The sequence below is a fragment of the Eleutherodactylus coqui genome, unplaced genomic scaffold (genome assembly GCF_035609145.1).
Source record: "Eleutherodactylus coqui strain aEleCoq1 unplaced genomic scaffold, aEleCoq1.hap1 HAP1_SCAFFOLD_117, whole genome shotgun sequence".
In the NCBI taxonomy this organism is placed as follows: domain Eukaryota; kingdom Metazoa; phylum Chordata; class Amphibia; order Anura; family Eleutherodactylidae; genus Eleutherodactylus; species Eleutherodactylus coqui.
The window spans coordinates 342654-355804 of record NW_027102100.1 but is presented as its reverse complement, the minus strand read 5'-3'; the positions used below and the strand labels follow the sequence as shown (position 1 = coordinate 355804).

General features: G+C 56.8%; 54 pseudogenes; all 54 read left to right on the top strand.

The window, feature by feature from the left end:
- The first annotated feature begins 28 nt into the window (after window positions 1-28).
- On the top strand, window positions 29-147 carry LOC136597311 (5S ribosomal RNA; annotated as a pseudogene).
- Window positions 148-227: 80 nt separating this feature from the next.
- LOC136596866 (5S ribosomal RNA) lies at window positions 228-346 on the top strand (annotated as a pseudogene).
- Window positions 347-426: 80 nt separating this feature from the next.
- LOC136596078 (5S ribosomal RNA) lies at window positions 427-545 on the top strand (annotated as a pseudogene).
- An 80-nt stretch (window positions 546-625) lies between these two features.
- LOC136596470 (5S ribosomal RNA) lies at window positions 626-744 on the top strand (annotated as a pseudogene).
- Window positions 745-824: 80 nt separating this feature from the next.
- Window positions 825-943, top strand: LOC136596242 (5S ribosomal RNA; annotated as a pseudogene).
- Window positions 944-1421: 478 nt separating this feature from the next.
- On the top strand, window positions 1422-1540 carry LOC136596241 (5S ribosomal RNA; annotated as a pseudogene).
- Window positions 1541-1620: 80 nt separating this feature from the next.
- On the top strand, window positions 1621-1739 carry LOC136596865 (5S ribosomal RNA; annotated as a pseudogene).
- An 80-nt stretch (window positions 1740-1819) lies between these two features.
- Window positions 1820-1938, top strand: LOC136596508 (5S ribosomal RNA; annotated as a pseudogene).
- A 279-nt stretch (window positions 1939-2217) lies between these two features.
- On the top strand, window positions 2218-2336 carry LOC136596240 (5S ribosomal RNA; annotated as a pseudogene).
- An 80-nt stretch (window positions 2337-2416) lies between these two features.
- LOC136597121 (5S ribosomal RNA) lies at window positions 2417-2535 on the top strand (annotated as a pseudogene).
- Window positions 2536-2615: 80 nt separating this feature from the next.
- Window positions 2616-2734, top strand: LOC136597256 (5S ribosomal RNA; annotated as a pseudogene).
- An 80-nt stretch (window positions 2735-2814) lies between these two features.
- Window positions 2815-2933, top strand: LOC136596239 (5S ribosomal RNA; annotated as a pseudogene).
- Window positions 2934-3013: 80 nt separating this feature from the next.
- On the top strand, window positions 3014-3132 carry LOC136596237 (5S ribosomal RNA; annotated as a pseudogene).
- An 80-nt stretch (window positions 3133-3212) lies between these two features.
- LOC136596236 (5S ribosomal RNA) lies at window positions 3213-3331 on the top strand (annotated as a pseudogene).
- An 80-nt stretch (window positions 3332-3411) lies between these two features.
- Window positions 3412-3530, top strand: LOC136596234 (5S ribosomal RNA; annotated as a pseudogene).
- Window positions 3531-3809: 279 nt separating this feature from the next.
- On the top strand, window positions 3810-3928 carry LOC136597127 (5S ribosomal RNA; annotated as a pseudogene).
- An 80-nt stretch (window positions 3929-4008) lies between these two features.
- On the top strand, window positions 4009-4127 carry LOC136596862 (5S ribosomal RNA; annotated as a pseudogene).
- Window positions 4128-4207: 80 nt separating this feature from the next.
- LOC136596495 (5S ribosomal RNA) lies at window positions 4208-4326 on the top strand (annotated as a pseudogene).
- An 80-nt stretch (window positions 4327-4406) lies between these two features.
- On the top strand, window positions 4407-4525 carry LOC136596233 (5S ribosomal RNA; annotated as a pseudogene).
- A 279-nt stretch (window positions 4526-4804) lies between these two features.
- LOC136596232 (5S ribosomal RNA) lies at window positions 4805-4923 on the top strand (annotated as a pseudogene).
- Window positions 4924-5003: 80 nt separating this feature from the next.
- Window positions 5004-5122, top strand: LOC136596231 (5S ribosomal RNA; annotated as a pseudogene).
- Window positions 5123-5202: 80 nt separating this feature from the next.
- On the top strand, window positions 5203-5321 carry LOC136596230 (5S ribosomal RNA; annotated as a pseudogene).
- A 279-nt stretch (window positions 5322-5600) lies between these two features.
- Window positions 5601-5719, top strand: LOC136596228 (5S ribosomal RNA; annotated as a pseudogene).
- Window positions 5720-5799: 80 nt separating this feature from the next.
- Window positions 5800-5918, top strand: LOC136597528 (5S ribosomal RNA; annotated as a pseudogene).
- Window positions 5919-5998: 80 nt separating this feature from the next.
- LOC136596671 (5S ribosomal RNA) lies at window positions 5999-6117 on the top strand (annotated as a pseudogene).
- An 80-nt stretch (window positions 6118-6197) lies between these two features.
- LOC136596227 (5S ribosomal RNA) lies at window positions 6198-6316 on the top strand (annotated as a pseudogene).
- An 80-nt stretch (window positions 6317-6396) lies between these two features.
- On the top strand, window positions 6397-6515 carry LOC136597243 (5S ribosomal RNA; annotated as a pseudogene).
- Window positions 6516-6589: 74 nt separating this feature from the next.
- LOC136597523 (5S ribosomal RNA) lies at window positions 6590-6708 on the top strand (annotated as a pseudogene).
- An 80-nt stretch (window positions 6709-6788) lies between these two features.
- LOC136595767 (5S ribosomal RNA) lies at window positions 6789-6907 on the top strand (annotated as a pseudogene).
- An 80-nt stretch (window positions 6908-6987) lies between these two features.
- Window positions 6988-7106, top strand: LOC136596226 (5S ribosomal RNA; annotated as a pseudogene).
- Window positions 7107-7186: 80 nt separating this feature from the next.
- Window positions 7187-7305, top strand: LOC136597310 (5S ribosomal RNA; annotated as a pseudogene).
- Window positions 7306-7385: 80 nt separating this feature from the next.
- On the top strand, window positions 7386-7504 carry LOC136596861 (5S ribosomal RNA; annotated as a pseudogene).
- Window positions 7505-7584: 80 nt separating this feature from the next.
- Window positions 7585-7703, top strand: LOC136596066 (5S ribosomal RNA; annotated as a pseudogene).
- Window positions 7704-7783: 80 nt separating this feature from the next.
- Window positions 7784-7902, top strand: LOC136596469 (5S ribosomal RNA; annotated as a pseudogene).
- An 80-nt stretch (window positions 7903-7982) lies between these two features.
- LOC136596224 (5S ribosomal RNA) lies at window positions 7983-8101 on the top strand (annotated as a pseudogene).
- A 478-nt stretch (window positions 8102-8579) lies between these two features.
- Window positions 8580-8698, top strand: LOC136596222 (5S ribosomal RNA; annotated as a pseudogene).
- An 80-nt stretch (window positions 8699-8778) lies between these two features.
- LOC136596860 (5S ribosomal RNA) lies at window positions 8779-8897 on the top strand (annotated as a pseudogene).
- Window positions 8898-8977: 80 nt separating this feature from the next.
- LOC136596483 (5S ribosomal RNA) lies at window positions 8978-9096 on the top strand (annotated as a pseudogene).
- Window positions 9097-9375: 279 nt separating this feature from the next.
- LOC136596221 (5S ribosomal RNA) lies at window positions 9376-9494 on the top strand (annotated as a pseudogene).
- An 80-nt stretch (window positions 9495-9574) lies between these two features.
- Window positions 9575-9693, top strand: LOC136597120 (5S ribosomal RNA; annotated as a pseudogene).
- An 80-nt stretch (window positions 9694-9773) lies between these two features.
- LOC136597244 (5S ribosomal RNA) lies at window positions 9774-9892 on the top strand (annotated as a pseudogene).
- Window positions 9893-9972: 80 nt separating this feature from the next.
- LOC136596220 (5S ribosomal RNA) lies at window positions 9973-10091 on the top strand (annotated as a pseudogene).
- Window positions 10092-10171: 80 nt separating this feature from the next.
- LOC136596219 (5S ribosomal RNA) lies at window positions 10172-10290 on the top strand (annotated as a pseudogene).
- Window positions 10291-10370: 80 nt separating this feature from the next.
- On the top strand, window positions 10371-10489 carry LOC136597411 (5S ribosomal RNA; annotated as a pseudogene).
- An 80-nt stretch (window positions 10490-10569) lies between these two features.
- LOC136596859 (5S ribosomal RNA) lies at window positions 10570-10688 on the top strand (annotated as a pseudogene).
- An 80-nt stretch (window positions 10689-10768) lies between these two features.
- Window positions 10769-10887, top strand: LOC136596054 (5S ribosomal RNA; annotated as a pseudogene).
- Window positions 10888-10967: 80 nt separating this feature from the next.
- Window positions 10968-11086, top strand: LOC136596218 (5S ribosomal RNA; annotated as a pseudogene).
- An 80-nt stretch (window positions 11087-11166) lies between these two features.
- Window positions 11167-11285, top strand: LOC136596217 (5S ribosomal RNA; annotated as a pseudogene).
- A 478-nt stretch (window positions 11286-11763) lies between these two features.
- Window positions 11764-11882, top strand: LOC136596216 (5S ribosomal RNA; annotated as a pseudogene).
- Window positions 11883-11962: 80 nt separating this feature from the next.
- LOC136597301 (5S ribosomal RNA) lies at window positions 11963-12081 on the top strand (annotated as a pseudogene).
- Window positions 12082-12161: 80 nt separating this feature from the next.
- Window positions 12162-12280, top strand: LOC136596471 (5S ribosomal RNA; annotated as a pseudogene).
- Window positions 12281-12559: 279 nt separating this feature from the next.
- LOC136596215 (5S ribosomal RNA) lies at window positions 12560-12678 on the top strand (annotated as a pseudogene).
- An 80-nt stretch (window positions 12679-12758) lies between these two features.
- Window positions 12759-12877, top strand: LOC136597119 (5S ribosomal RNA; annotated as a pseudogene).
- An 80-nt stretch (window positions 12878-12957) lies between these two features.
- LOC136597231 (5S ribosomal RNA) lies at window positions 12958-13076 on the top strand (annotated as a pseudogene).
- Window positions 13077-13151: the final 75 nt, after the last annotated feature.

Genomic DNA, 13151 nt, shown 5'->3' with positions numbered 1-13151 from the left:
GAAAGCCCATAGGAAAGGAGGAGGAGCTGTCAACGGGCATTCTAAGCTGAATGTGCCTGTTCTCGTCAGATCGCGGCCGCCAGCCAGCTTGAGGCCTGGCAAGTACCAGTATGGATGACCGGCTGGGAATCCCAGGTCCCGTTGACTTTTAAGGCCGTGAGTAGGTTTCTTTCCTTTTCGGAGGTGCGTTCGCACTGCAGAAAGCCCATAGGAAAGGAGGAGGAGCTGTCAACGGGCGTTCTAAGCTGAATGTGCCTGCTCTCGTCAGATCGCGGCCGCCAGCCAGCTTGAGGCCTGGCAAGTACCAGTATGGGTGACCGGCTGGGAATCCCAGGTCCCGTTGACTTTTAAGGCCGTGAGTAGGTTGCTTTCCTTTTCGGAGGTGCGTTCGCACTGCAGAAAGCCCATAGGAAAGGAGGAGGAGCTGTCAACGGGCATTCTAAGCTGAATGTACCTGCTCTCGTCAGATCGCGGCCGCCAGCCAGCTTGAGGCCTGGCAAGTACCAGTATGGGTGACCGGCTGGGAATCCCAGGTCCCGTTGACTTTTAAGGCCGTGAGTAGGTTTCTTTCCGTTTCGGAGGTGCGTTCGCACTGCAGAAAGCCCATAGGAAAGGAGGAGGAGCTGTCAACGGGCATTCTAAGCTGAATGTTCCTGCTCTCGTCAGATCGCGGCCGCCAGCCAGCTTGAGGCCTGGCAAGTACCAGTATGGGTGACCGGCTGGGAATCCCAGGTCCCGTTGACTTTTAAGGCCGTGAGTAGGTTTCTTTCCGTTTCGGAGGTGCGTTCGCACTGCAGAAAGCCCATAGGAAAGGAGGAGGAGCTGTCAACGGGCATTCTAAGCTGAATGTGCCTGCTCTCGTCAGATCGCGGCCGCCAGCCAGCTTGAGGCCTGGCAAGTACCAGTATGGGTGACCGGCTGGGAATCCCAGGTCCCGTTGACTTTTAAGGCCGTGAGTAGGTTTATTTCCTTTTCGGAGGTGCGTTCGCACTGCAGAAAGCCCATAGGAAAGGAGGAGGAGCTGTCAACGGGCATTCTAAGCTGAATGTGCCTGCTCTCGTCAGATCGCGGCCGCCAGCCAGCTTGAGGCCTGGCAAGTACCAGTATGGGTGACCGGCTGGGAATCCCAGGTCCCGTTGACGTTTAACTCCGTGAGTAGTTTGCTTTCCTTTTCGGAGGTGCGTTCGCACTGCAGAAAGCCCATAGGAAAGGAGGAGGAGCTGTCAACGGGCATTCTAAGCTGAATGTACCTGCTCTCGTCAGATCGCGGCCGCCAGCCAGCTTGAGGCCTGGCAAGTACCAGTATGGGTGACCGGCTGGGAATCCCAGGTCCCATTGACTTTTAAGGCCGTGAGTAGGTTTCTTTCCGTTTCGGAGGTGCGTTCGCACTGCAGAAAGCCCATAGGAAAGGAGGAGGAGCTGTCAACGGGCATTCTAAGCTGAATGTGCCTGCTCTCGTCAGATCGCGGCCGCCAGCCAGCTTGAGGCCTGGCAAGTACCAGTATGGGTGACCGGCTGGGAATCCCAGGTCCCGTTGACTTTTAAGGCCGTGAGTAGGTTTCTTTCCTTTTCGGAGGTGCGTTCGCACTGCAGAAAGCCCATAGGAAAGGAGGAGGAGCTGTCAACGGGCGTTCTAAGCTGAATGTGCCTGCTCTCGTCAGATCGCGGCCGCCAGCCAGCTTGAGGCCTGGCAAGTACCAGTATGGGTGACCGGCTGGGAATCCCAGGTCCCGTTGACTTTTAAGGCCGTGAGTAGGTTGCTTTCCTTTTCGGAGGTGCGTTCGCACTGCAGAAAGCCCATAGGAAAGGAGGAGGAGCTGTCAACGGGCATTCTAAGCTGAATGTACCTGCTCTCGTCAGATCGCGGCCGCCAGCCAGCTTGAGGCCTGGCAAGTACCAGTGTGGGTGACCGGCTGGGAATCCCAGGTCCCGTTGACTTTTAAGGCCGTGAGTAGGTTTCTTTCCGTTTCGGAGGTGCGTTCGCACTGCAGAAAGCCCATAGGAAAGGAGGAGGAGCTGTCAACGGGCATTCTAAGCTGAATGTGCCTGCTCTCGTCAGATCGCGGCCGCCAGCCAGCTTGAGGCCTGGCAAGTACCAGTATGGGTGACCGGCTGGGAATCCCAGGTCCCATTGACTTTTAAGGCCGTGAGTAGGTTACTTTCCGTTTCGGAGGTGCGTTCGCACTGCAGAAAGCCCATAGGAAAGGAGGAGGAGCTGTCAACGGGCATTCTAAGCTGAATGTGCCTGCTCTCGTCAGATCGCGGCCGCCAGCCAGCTTGAGGCCTGGCAAGTACCAGTATGGGTGACCGGCTGGGAATCCCAGGTCCCGTTGACTTTTAAGGCCGTGAGTAGGTTTCTTTCCTTTTCGGAGGTGCGTTCGCACTGCAGAAAGCCCATAGGAAAGGAGGAGGAGCTGTCAACGGGCATTCTAAGCTGAATGTGCCTGCTCTCGTCAGATCGCGGCCGCCAGCCAGCTTGAGGCCTGGCAAGTACCAGTATGGGTGACCGGCTGGGAATCCCAGGTCCCGCTGACTTTTAAGGCCGTGAGTAGGTTGCTTTCCTTTTCGGAGGTGCGTTCGCACTGCAGAAAGCCCATAGGAAAGGAGGAGGAGCTGTCAACGGGCATTCTAAGCTGAATGTGCCTGCTCTCGTCAGATCGCGGCCGCCAGCCAGCTTGAGGCCTGGCAAGTACCAGTATGGGTGACCAGCTGGGAATCCCAGGTCCCGTTGACTTTTAAGGCCGTGAGTAGGTTTCTTTCCTTTTCGGAAGTGCGTTCGCACTGCAGAAAGCCCATAGGAAAGGAGGAGGAGCTGTCAACGGGCATTCTAAGCTGAATGTGCCTGCTCTCGTCAGATCGCGGCCGCCAGCCAGCTTGAGGCCTGGCAAGTACCAGTATGGGTGACCGGCTGGGAATCCCAGGTCCCGTTGACTTTTAAGGCCGTGAGTAGGTTTCTTTCCTTTTCAGAGGTGCGTTCGCACTGCAGAAAGCCCATAGGAAAGGAGAAGGAGCTGTCAACGGGCATTCTAAGCTGAATGTGCCTGCTCTCGTCAGATCGCGGCCGCCAGCCAGCTTGAGGCCTGGCAAGTACCAGTATGGGTGACCGGCTGGGAATCCCAGGTCCCGTTGACTTTTAAGGCCGTGAGTAGGTTTCTTTCCTTTTCGGAGGTGCGTTCGCACTGCAGAAAGCCCATAGGAAAGGAGGAGGAGCTGTCAACGGGCATTCTAAGCTGAATGTGCCTGCTCTCGTCAGATCGCGGCCGCCAGCCAGCTTGAGGCCTGGCAAGTACCAGTATGGGTGACCGGCTGGGAATCCCAGGTCCCGTTGACTCTTAAGGCCGTGAGTAGGTTTCTTTCCTTTTCGGAGGTGCGTTCGCACTGCAGAAAGCCCATAGGAAAGGAGGAGGAGCTGTCAACGGGCATTCTAAGCTGAATGTGCCTGCTCTCGTCAGATCGCGGCCGCCAGCCAGCTTGAGGCCTGGCAAGTACCAGTATGGGTGACCGGCTGGGAATCCCAGGTCCCGTTGACTTTTTAGGCCGTGAGTAGGTTGCTTTCCTTTTCGGAGGTGCGTTCGCACTGCAGAAAGCCCATAGGAAAGGAGGAGGAGCTGTCAACGGGCATTCTAAGCTGAATGTACCTGCTCTCGTCAGATCGCGGCCGCCAGCCAGCTTGAGGCCTGGCAAGTACCAGTATGGGTGACCGGCTGGGAATCCCAGGTCCCATTGACTTTTAAGGCCGTGAGTAGGTTTCTTTCCGTTTCGGAGGTGCGTTCGCACTGCAGAAAGCCCATAGGAAAGGAGGAGGAGCTGTCAACGGGCATTCTAAGCTGAATGTGTCTGCTCTCGTCAGATCGCGGCTGCCAGCCAGCTTGAGGCCTGGCAAGTACCAGTATGGGTGACCGGCTGGGAATCCCAGGTCCCGTTGACTTTTAAGGCCGTGAGTAGGTTTCTTTCCTTTTCGGAGGTGCGTTCGCACTGCAGAAAGCCCATAGGAAAGGAGGAGGAGCTGTCAACGGGCGTTCTAAGCTGAATGTGCCTGCTCTCGTCAGATCGCGGCCGCCAGCCAGCTTGAGGCCTGGCAAGTACCAGTATGGGTGACCGGCTGGGAATCCCAGGTCCCGTTGACTTTTAAGGCCGTGAGTAGGTTGCTTTCCTTTTCGGAGGTGCGTTCGCACTGCAGAAAGCCCATAGGAAAGGAGGAGGAGCTGTCAACGGGCATTCTAAGCTGAATGTACCTGCTCTCGTCAGATCGCGGCCGCCAGCCAGCTTGAGGCCTGGCAAGTACCAGTGTGGGTGACCGGCTGGGAATCCCAGGTCCCGTTGACTTTTAAGGCCGTGAGTAGGTTTCTTTCCGTTTCGGAGGTGCGTTCGCACTGCAGAAAGCCCATAGGAAAGGAGGAGGAGCTGTCAACGGGCATTCTAAGCTGAATGTGCCTGCTCTCGTCAGATCGCGGCCGCCAGCCAGCTTGAGGCCTGGCAAGTACCAGTATGGGTGACCGGCTGGGAATCCCAGGTCCCGTTGACTTTTAAGGCCGTGAGTAGGTTGCTTTCCTTTTCGGAGGTGCGTTCGCACTGCAGAAAGCCCATAGGAAAGGAGGAGGAGCTGTCAACGGGCATTCTAAGCTGAATGTACCTGCTCTCGTCAGATCGCGGCCGCCAGCCAGCTTGAGGCCTGGCAAGTACCAGTATGGGTGACCGGCTGGGAATCCCAGGTCCCATTGACTTTTAAGGCCGTGAGTAGGTTTCTTTCCGTTTCGGAGGTGCGTTCGCACTGCAGAAAGCCCATAGGAAAGGAGGAGGAGCTGTCAACGGGCATTCTAAGCTGAATGTGCCTGCTCTCGTCAGATCGCGGCCGCCAGCCAGCTTGAGGCCTGGCAAGTACCAGTATGGGTGACCGGCTGGGAATCCCAGGTCCCGTTGACTTTTAAGGCCGTGAGTAGGTTGCTTTCCTTTTCGGAGGTGCGTTCGCACTGCAGAAAGCCCATAGGAAAGGAGGAGGAGCTGTCAACGGGCATTCTAAGCTGAATGTGCCTGCTCTCGTCAGATCGCGGCCGCCAGCCAGCTTGAGGCCTGGCAAGTACCAGTATGGGTGACCGGCTGGGAATCCCAGGTCCCGTTGACTCTTAAGGCCGTGAGTAGGTTTCTTTCCTTTTCGGAGGTGCGTTCGCACTGCAGAAAGCCCATAGGAAAGGAGGAGGAGCTGTCAACGGGCATTCTAAGCTGAATGTGCCTGCTCTCGTCAGATCGCGGCCGCCAGCCAGCTTGAGGCCTGGCAAGTACCAGTATGGGTGACCGGCTGGGAATCCCAGGTCCCGTTGACTTTTTAGGCCGTGAGTAGGTTGCTTTCCTTTTCGGAGGTGCGTTCGCACTGCAGAAAGCCCATAGGAAAGGAGGAGGAGCTGTCAACGGGCATTCTAAGCTGAATGTACCTGCTCTCGTCAGATCGCGGCCGCCAGCCAGCTTGAGGCCTGGCAAGTACCAGTATGGGTGACCGGCTGGGAATCCCAGGTCCCATTGACTTTTAAGGCCGTGAGTAGGTTTCTTTCCGTTTCGGAGGTGCGTTCGCACTGCAGAAAGCCCATAGGAAAGGAGGAGGAGCTGTCAACGGGCATTCTAAGCTGAATGTGCCTGCTCTCGTCAGATCGCGGCCGCCAGCCAGCTTGAGGCCTGGCAAGTACCAGTATGGGTGACCGGCTGGGAATCCCAGGTCCCGTTGACTTTTAAGGCCGTGAGTAGGTTTCTTTCCTTTTCGGAGGTGCGTTCGCACTGCAGAAAGCCCATAGGAAAGGAGGAGGAGTTGTCAACGGGCGTTCTAAGCTGAATGTGCCTGCTCTTGTCAGATCGCGGCCGCCAGCCAGCTTGAGGCCTGGCAAGTACCAGTATGGGTGACCGGCTGGGAATCCCAGGTCCCGTTGACTTTTAAGGCCGTGAGTAGGTTGCTTTCCTTTTCGGAGGTGCGTTCGCACTGCAGAAAGCCCATAGGAAAGGAGGAGGAGCTATCAACGGGCATTCTAAGCTGAATGTACCTGCTCTCGTCAGATCGCGGCCGCCAGCCAGCTTGAGGCCTGGCAAGTACCAGTGTGGGTGACCGGCTGGGAATCCCAGGTCCCGTTGACTTTTAAGGCCGTGAGTAGGTTTCTTTCCGTTTCGGAGGTGCGTTCGCACTGCAGAAAGCCCATAGGAAAGGAGGAGGAGCTGTCAACGGGCATTCTAAGCTGAATGTGCCTGCTCTCGTCAGATCGCGGCCGCCAGCCAGCTTGAGGCCTGGCAAGTACCAGTATGGGTGACCGGCTGGGAATCCCAGGTCCCGTTGACTTTTAAGGCCGTGAGTAGGTTTCTTTCCGTTTCGGAGGTGCGTTCGCACTGCAGAAAGCCCATAGGAAAGGAGGAGGAGCTGTCAACAGGCATTCTAAGCTGAATGTGCCTGCTCTCGTCAGATCGCGGCCGCCAGCCAGCTTGAGGCCTGGCAAGTACCAGTATGGGTGACCGGCTGGGAATCCCAGGTCCCGTTGACTTTTAAGGCCGTGAGTAGGTTTCTTTCCTTTTCGGAGGTGCGTTCGCACTGCAGAAAGCCCATAGGAAAGGAGCTGTCAACGGGCATTCTAAGCTGAATGTGCCTGCTCTCGTCAGATCGCGGCCGCCAGCCAGCTTGAGGCCTGGCAAGTACCAGTATGGGTGACTGGCTGGGAATCCCAGGTCCCGCTGACTTTTAAGGCCGTGAGTAGGTTGCTTTCCTTTTCGGAGGTGCGTTCGCACTGCAGAAAGCCCATAGGAAAGGAGGAGGAGCTGTCAACGGGCATACTAAGCTGAATGTGCCTGCTCTCGTCAGATCGCGGCCGCCAGCCAGCTTGAGGCCTGGTAAGTACCAGTATGGGTGACCGGCTGGGAATCCCAGGTCCCGTTGACTTTTAAGGCCGTGAGTAGGTTTCTTTCCGTTTCGGAGGTGCGTTCGCACTGCAGAAAGCCCATAGGAAAGGAGGAGGAGCTGTCAACGGGCATTCTAAGCTGAATGTGCCTGCTCTCGTCAGATCGCGGCCGCCAGCCAGCTTGAGGCCTGGCAAGTACCAGTATGGGTGACCGGCTGGGAATCCCAGGTCCCGTTGACTTTTAAGGCCGTGAGTAGGTTTCTTTCCGTTTCGGAGGTGCGTTCGCACTGCAGAAAGCCCATAGGAAAGGAGGAGGAGCTGTCAACGGGCATTCTAAGCTGAATGTGCCTGTTCTCGTCAGATCGCGGCCGCCAGCCAGCTTGAGGCCTGGCAAGTACCAGTATGGATGACCGGCTGGGAATCCCAGGTCCCGTTGACTTTTAAGGCCGTGAGTAGGTTTCTTTCCTTTTCGGAGGTGCGTTCGCACTGCAGAAAGCCCATAGGAAAGGAGGAGGAGCTGTCAACGGGCGTTCTAAGCTGAATGTGCCTGCTCTCGTCAGATCGCGGCCGCCAGCCAGCTTGAGGCCTGGCAAGTACCAGTATGGGTGACCGGCTGGGAATCCCAGGTCCCGTTGACTTTTAAGGCCGTGAGTAGGTTGCTTTCCTTTTCGGAGGTGCGTTCGCACTGCAGAAAGCCCATAGGAAAGGAGGAGGAGCTGTCAACGGGCATTCTAAGCTGAATGTACCTGCTCTCGTCAGATCGCGGCCGCCAGCCAGCTTGAGGCCTGGCAAGTACCAGTATGGGTGACCGGCTGGGAATCCCAGGTCCCGTTGACTTTTAAGGCCGTGAGTAGGTTTCTTTCCGTTTCGGAGGTGCGTTCGCACTGCAGAAAGCCCATAGGAAAGGAGGAGGAGCTGTCAACGGGCATTCTAAGCTGAATGTTCCTGCTCTCGTCAGATCGCGGCCGCCAGCCAGCTTGAGGCCTGGCAAGTACCAGTATGGGTGACCGGCTGGGAATCCCAGGTCCCGTTGACTTTTAAGGCCGTGAGTAGGTTTCTTTCCGTTTCGGAGGTGCGTTCGCACTGCAGAAAGCCCATAGGAAAGGAGGAGGAGCTGTCAACGGGCATTCTAAGCTGAATGTGCCTGCTCTCGTCAGATCGCGGCCGCCAGCCAGCTTGAGGCCTGGCAAGTACCAGTATGGGTGACCGGCTGGGAATCCCAGGTCCCGTTGACTTTTAAGGCCGTGAGTAGGTTTATTTCCTTTTCGGAGGTGCGTTCGCACTGCAGAAAGCCCATAGGAAAGGAGGAGGAGCTGTCAACGGGCATTCTAAGCTGAATGTGCCTGCTCTCGTCAGATCGCGGCTGCCAGCCAGCTTGAGGCCTGGCAAGTACCAGTATGGGTGACCGGCTGGGAATCCCAGGTCCCGTTGACGTTTAACTCCGTGAGTAGTTTGCTTTCCTTTTCGGAGGTGCGTTCGCACTGCAGAAAGCCCATAGGAAAGGAGGAGGAGCTGTCAACGGGCATTCTAAGCTGAATGTACCTGCTCTCGTCAGATCGCGGCCGCCAGCCAGCTTGAGGCCTGGCAAGTACCAGTATGGGTGACCGGCTGGGAATCCCAGGTCCCATTGACTTTTAAGGCCGTGAGTAGGTTTCTTTCCGTTTCGGAGGTGCGTTCGCACTGCAGAAAGCCCATAGGAAAGGAGGAGGAGCTGTCAACGGGCATTCTAAGCTGAATGTGCCTGCTCTCGTCAGATCGCGGCCGCCAGCCAGCTTGAGGCCTGGCAAGTACCAGTATGGGTGACCGGCTGGGAATCCCAGGTCCCGTTGACTTTTAAGGCCGTGAGTAGGTTTCTTTCCTTTTCGGAGGTGCGTTCGCACTGCAGAAAGCCCATAGGAAAGGAGGAGGAGCTGTCAACGGGCGTTCTAAGCTGAATGTGCCTGCTCTCGTCAGATCGCGGCCGCCAGCCAGCTTGAGGCCTGGCAAGTACCAGTATGGGTGACCGGCTGGGAATCCCAGGTCCCGTTGACTTTTAAGGCCGTGAGTAGGTTGCTTTCCTTTTCGGAGGTGCGTTCGCACTGCAGAAAGCCCATAGGAAAGGAGGAGGAGCTGTCAACGGGCATTCTAAGCTGAATGTACCTGCTCTCGTCAGATCGCGGCCGCCAGCCAGCTTGAGGCCTGGCAAGTACCAGTGTGGGTGACCGGCTGGGAATCCCAGGTCCCGTTGACTTTTAAGGCCGTGAGTAGGTTTCTTTCCGTTTCGGAGGTGCGTTCGCACTGCAGAAAGCCCATAGGAAAGGAGGAGGAGCTGTCAACGGGCATTCTAAGCTGAATGTGCCTGCTCTCGTCAGATCGCGGCCGCCAGCCAGCTTGAGGCCTGGCAAGTACCAGTATGGGTGACCGGCTGGGAATCCCAGGTCCCATTGACTTTTAAGGCCGTGAGTAGGTTACTTTCCGTTTCGGAGGTGCGTTCGCACTGCAGAAAGCCCATAGGAAAGGAGGAGGAGCTGTCAACGGGCATTCTAAGCTGAATGTGCCTGCTCTCGTCAGATCGCGGCCGCCAGCCAGCTTGAGGCCTGGCAAGTACCAGTATGGGTGACCGGCTGGGAATCCCAGGTCCCGTTGACTTTTAAGGCCGTGAGTAGGTTTCTTTCCTTTTCGGAGGTGCGTTCGCACTGCAGAAAGCCCATAGGAAAGGAGGAGGAGCTGTCAACGGGCATTCTAAGCTGAATGTGCCTGCTCTCGTCAGATCGCGGCCGCCAGCCAGCTTGAGGCCTGGCAAGTACCAGTATGGGTGACCGGCTGGGAATCCCAGGTCCCGCTGACTTTTAAGGCCGTGAGTAGGTTGCTTTCCTTTTCGGAGGTGCGTTCGCACTGCAGAAAGCCCATAGGAAAGGAGGAGGAGCTGTCAACGGGCATTCTAAGCTGAATGTGCCTGCTCTCGTCAGATCGCGGCCGCCAGCCAGCTTGAGGCCTGGCAAGTACCAGTATGGGTGACCAGCTGGGAATCCCAGGTCCCGTTGACTTTTAAGGCCGTGAGTAGGTTTCTTTCCTTTTCGGAAGTGCGTTCGCACTGCAGAAAGCCCATAGGAAAGGAGGAGGAGCTGTCAACGGGCATTCTAAGCTGAATGTGCCTGCTCTCGTCAGATCGCGGCCGCCAGCCAGCTTGAGGCCTGGCAAGTACCAGTATGGGTGACCGGCTGGGAATCCCAGGTCCCGTTGACTTTTAAGGCCGTGAGTAGGTTTCTTTCCTTTTCAGAGGTGCGTTCGCACTGCAGAAAGCCCATAGGAAAGGAGAAGGAGCTGTCAACGGGCATTCTAAGCTGAATGTGCCTGCTCTCGTCAGATCGCGGCCGCCAGCCAGCTTGAGGCCTGGCAAGTACCAGTATGGGTGACCGGCTGGGAATCCCAGGTCCCGTTGACTTTTAAGGCCGTGAGTAGGTTTCTTTCCTTTTCGGAGGTGCGTTCGCACTGCAGAAAGCCCATAGGAAAGGAGGAGGAGCTGTCAACGGGAATTCTAAGCTGAATGTGCCTGCTCTCGTCAGATCGCGGCCGCCAGCCAGCTTGAGGCCTGGCAAGTACCAGTATGGATGACCGGCTGGGAATCCCAGGTCCCGTTGACTTTTAAGGCCGTGAGTAGGTTTCTTTCCTTTTCGGAGGTGCGTTCGCACTGCAGAAAGCCCATAGGAAAGGAGGAGGAGCTGTCAACGGGCGTTCTAAGCTGAATGTGCCTGCTCTCGTCAGATCGCGGCCGCCAGCCAGCTTGAGGCCTGGCAAGTACCAGTATGGGTGACCGGCTGGGAATCCCAGGTCCCGTTGACTTTTAAGGCCGTGAGTAGGTTGCTTTCCTTTTCGGAGGTGCGTTCGCACTGCAGAAAGCCCATAGGAAAGGAGGAGGAGCTGTCAACGGGCATTCTAAGCTGAATGTACCTGCTCTCGTCAGATCGCGGCCGCCAGCCAGCTTGAGGCCTGGCAAGTACCAGTATGGGTGACCGGCTGGGAATCCCAGGTCCCGTTGACTTTTAAGGCCGTGAGTAGGTTTCTTTCCGTTTCGGAGGTGCGTTCGCACTGCAGAAAGCCCATAGGAAAGGAGGAGGAGCTGTCAACGGGCATTCTAAGCTGAATGTGCCTGCTCTCGTCAGATCGCGGCCGCCAGCCAGCTTGAGGCCTGGCAAGTACCAGTATGGGTGACCGGCTGGGAATCCCAGGTCCCGTTGACTTTTAAGGCCGTGAGTAGGTTTCTTTCCGTTTCGGAGGTGCGTTCGCACTGCAGAAAGCCCATAGGAAAGGAGGAGGAGCTGTCAACGGGCATTCTAAGCTGAATGTGCCTGCTCTCGTCAGATCGCGGCCGCCAGCCAGCTTGAGGCCTGGCAAGTACCAGTATGGGTGACCGGCTGGGAATCCCAGGTCCCGTTGACTTTTAAGGCCGTGAGTAGGTTTCTTTCCTTTTCGGAGGTGCGTTCGCACTGCAGAAAGCCCATAGGAAAGGAGGAGGAGCTGTCAACGGGCATTCTAAGCTGAATGTGCCTGCTCTCGTCAGATCGCGGCCGCCAGCCAGCTTGAGGCCTGGCAAGTACCAGTATGGGTGACCGGCTGGGAATCCCAGGTCCCGTTGACGTTTAAGGCCGTGAGTAGGTTGCTTTCCTTTTCGGAGGTGCGTTCGCACTGCAGAAAGCCCATAGGAAAGGAGGAGGAGCTGTCAACGGGCATTCTAAGCTGAATGTACCTGCTCTCGTCAGATCGCGGCCGCCAGCCAGCTTGAGGCCTGGCAAGTACCAGTATGGGTGACCGGCTGGGAATCCCAGGTCCCATTGACTTTTAAGGCCGTGAGTAGGTTTCTTTCCGTTTCGGAGGTGCGTTCGCACTGCAGAAAGCCCATAGGAAAGGAGGAGGAGCTGTCAACGGGCATTCTAAGCTGAATGTGCCTGCTCTCGTCAGATCGCGGCCGCCAGCCAGCTTGAGGCCTGGCAAGTACCAGTATGGGTGACCGGCTGGGAATCCCAGGTCCCGTTGACTTTTAAGGCCGTGAGTAGGTTTCTTTCCTTTTCGGAGGTGCGTTCGCACTGCAGAAAGCCCATAGGAAAGGAGGAGGAGCTGTCAACGGGCGTTCTAAGCTGAATGTGCCTGCTCTCGTCAGATCGCGGCCGCCAGCCAGCTTGAGGCCTGGCAAGTACCAGTATGGGTGACCGGCTGGGAATCCCAGGTCCCGTAGACTTTTAAGGCCGTGAGTAGGTTGCTTTCCTTTTCGGAGGTGCGTTCGCACTGCAGAAAGCCCATAGGAAAGGAGGAGGAGCTGTCAACGGGCATTCTAAGCTGAATGTACCTGCTCTCGTCAGATCGCGGCCGCCAGCCAGCTTGAGGCCTGGCAAGTACCAGTGTGGGTGACCGGCTGGGAATCCCAGGTCCCGTTGACTTTTAAGGCCGTGAGTAGGTTTCTTTCCGTTTCGGAGGTGCGTTCGCACTGCAGAAAGCCCATAGGAAAGGAGGAGGAGCTGTCAACGGGCATTCTAAGCTGAATGTGCCTGCTCTCGTCAGATCGCGGCCGCCAGCCAGCTTGAGGCCTGGCAAGTACCAGTATGGGTGACCGGCTGGGAATCCCAGGTCCCATTGACTTTTAAGGCCGTGAGTAGGTTACTTTCCGTTTCGGAGGTGCGTTCGCACTGCAGAAAGCCCATAGGAAAGGAGGAGGAGCTGTCAACGGGCATTCTAAGCTGAATGTGCCTGCTCTCGTCAGATCGCGGCCGCCAGCCAGCTTGAGGCCTGGCAAGTACCAGTATGGGTGACCGGCTGGGAATCCCAGGTCCCGTTGACTTTTAAGGCCGTGAGTAGGTTTCTTTCCTTTTCGGAGGTGCGTTCGCACTGCAGAAAGCCCATAGGAAAGGAGGAGGAGCTGTCAACGGGCATTCTAAGCTGAATGTGCCTGCTCTCGTCAGATCGCGGCCGCCAGCCAGCTTGAGGCCTGGCAAGTACCAGTATGGGTGACCGGCTGGGAATCCCAGGTCCCGCTGACTTTTAAGGCCGTGAGTAGGTTGCTTTCCTTTTCGGAGGTGCGTTCGCACTGCAGAAAGCCCATAGGAAAGGAGGAGGAGCTGTCAACGGGCATTCTAAGCTGAATGTGCCTGCTCTCGTCAGATCGCGGCCGCCAGCCAGCTTGAGGCCTGGCAAGTACCAGTATGGGTGACCAGCTGGGAATCCCAGGTCCCGTTGACTTTTAAGGCCGTGAGTAGGTTTCTTTCCTTTTCGGAAGTGCGTTCGCACTGCAGAAAGCCCATAGGAAAGGAGGAG